This window comes from Canis lupus, chromosome 12, assembly GCF_003254725.2.
Source record: "Canis lupus dingo isolate Sandy chromosome 12, ASM325472v2, whole genome shotgun sequence".
In the NCBI taxonomy this organism is placed as follows: Eukaryota; Metazoa; Chordata; class Mammalia; order Carnivora; family Canidae; genus Canis; species Canis lupus.
In genome coordinates, this window is record NC_064254.1 from 675,930 (window position 1) to 678,365 (window position 2,436).

At 45.7% G+C, this 2,436-nt stretch overlaps 1 pseudogene; it reads left to right on the forward strand.

The window, feature by feature from the left end:
• Positions 1-813: 813 nt before the first annotated feature.
• Positions 814-2,007, forward strand: LOC112641836 (60S ribosomal protein L6-like; annotated as a pseudogene).
• The last annotated feature ends 429 nt before the right edge of the window (positions 2,008-2,436 follow it).

Consider the following 2,436-nt stretch of genomic DNA (forward strand, 5'->3'; position numbering starts at 1 on the left):
TTGATCTGTATGACATTGAATTCCAGGCTCAACGCTCCTATGTCTGTGGCCTCCATGATTAGTTTCATAATGCCCTATAGTTCTATTTCCTTTTCAAACTGAGGACTAACCTCATCTCCCTTTACTGCTCAGATCCACTGAGCTCAGATGTGGGGAGTGTGGTTGGCTCTAGACCTGTAGGCCTCATGTTGGGCTGTAAGGCTCTGTGGTTGGGAGGGCCCCCATGGTGGCCATCTTTTATTCTGTGGCCACCACAGTGTCTGGCACATTGCAGATATTCATTACATATCTGCTGGATGATTGAATAGATGAAAAAGGAGGGGGAAAAGGAATATGTATTGGAGAAGAAGGGGCAGGAGTAGAGGAGGTAAGATGGTAGGGCCTGAGGGTGCTGGTGGCTGGGAGAGGCCCATGTTGCTGTTGTTTAGGAGCACAGAAAAAAATATCAATTGCATGGCAAGCAGGATTTCAATTTTTTACGAGCTTGATCATGAGGAAATGACCTGGACTGGGACCAGGAGTGAACAGAGCTCTCCTCTGTGCAGCAGAATATGGACCTCTTCTTCCATCCTTCAAATTTTGAACATTTTTATTCCATATTCAAACATCCTCAACTGTCGTTTCAACTGGGAAACAAAACACACAAACACAAACCCTGACTATTCTACAAAGAAGCTAAGGTGAAAAAGGTATGCAGCTCCTTGAGGTCTCAAAGAACAGAGAAACACCCAAGTTACCTTCAGGGAGGTATTTTCTCTGAGACTACACAGATGAGTAAGGAAAATAGGATATGGCTCTTTTCCATATTGCAAGATGGTGGGTAAAAAAGTGGAGGAGCTGGATACTAAAAAGAAACCTGAAGTCAAGAAGGCTGATGCTGGTGGCAAGGTTAAGAAGGGTGACCTCAAGGCTAAAATGACAAAGAAGGGGAAGCCCTACTGTAGCTGATACCCTGTTCTAGTCAGAGGAATTGGCAGGTATTCCCCATCGAGTGAGTATTCCAGAAGGGCTATGTACAAGAGGAAGTATTCAGCAGCTAAATCCAGGGTTGAAAGGAAAAAGGAGAAGGTTCTTGCTACTGCCAAAAAACCAGTTAGTGGTGACAAGAATGGTGGTACCCAAATGGTTAAACTTTGCAAAATGCTATGTATTATCCTACTGAAGATGTGCCTCAAAAGCTGTTGAGCTTCTCCCTCTGCCTGTGTCTCTGCCCCCCCCCTCATGAATAAATAAATAAAATCTTTAAAGGGGGGGAGGGGCAGCCCGGGTGGCTGGGTGGTTTAGCGTCCGCCTTAGGCTCAGGGCTTAACCCCGGCTCCCTGCAGGGAGCCTGCTTCTCTCTCTGCCTGTGTCTCTGCCTCTCTCTGTGTGTCTCTCGTGAATAAATAAATAAAATCTTTAAAAAACAAAACAAAACAAAACAAAGCACTGTTGAGCTTCAGCAAAAAAGAAAACCTGGGCAGCCCGGGTGGCTCAGCAGTTTAGTGCCGCCTTCCGCCCAGGGCCTGATCCTGGAGACCTGGGATCCAGTCCCACGTCTGGCTCCCTGTGTGGAGCCTGCTTCTCCCTCTGCCTGTGTCTCTGCCTCTCTCTCTCATTCTGTGCCTCTCATGAATAAAAATAAAAAATAAATCTTAAAAAAGAAAAAAAGAAAACCTTTCAGTCAGCTTGTGAAAAACCTGCCAGCTAATGTCACTCCTGGAACCCTTTTATCATCCTCAGTGGGCACCACAGAGGCAAGAGGGTGGTTTTCCTGAAGCAGCTGAGCAGTGGCTTGCTACTTGTGACCAGGCTTCTGGCCCTCAATCCTCTGCGTAGAACACACCAGAAATTTGCCATTGCCACCTCCACCAAAACATCTCATGGATGCTTGCTTCAAGAAGAATAAGCAGTATGAATCCAGACGCTAGGAAGGCGAGTTCTTCACAGAAAAAGAGAAATATGAAATTAGAACAGCACAAGACTGATCAGAAAGCCATGGACAATGAATTCTGCCAAAAATCATAGCTGTTTCTCAGCTTCACAGCTCTCTCTGCTCTGTTTCCTCTTATAAATGGAGTTTATCCTCACAAATTGCTGTTCTAAATTTCTTACAAAGAACCTAATTAAATAATAGATCCATTAAAACAAAAAAAGAGGGGTACCTGGGTGGCACAGTTGGTTGAGCATCCGACTCCTGGTTTCAGCTCAGGTGGGGATCTCAGGATCATGAGATCGAGCCCTACATCAGGCTCTGGGCTCAGCTCAAAGTATGCTTGGGATTCTTTCTCCCTTTCTCTCTGCCCCTCCTGCTCATGCTACCTGCACATGCTCTCTCTCAAATAAATAAATCTTTAAAAAAAAGAAAAAAAAGAAAGAAATGTTCTGGGGCACCTAGGTGGCTCAGTGGTTGAGTGTCTGCCTTCTGCTCAGGGCGTGATCCTGGGGTCCCGGGAT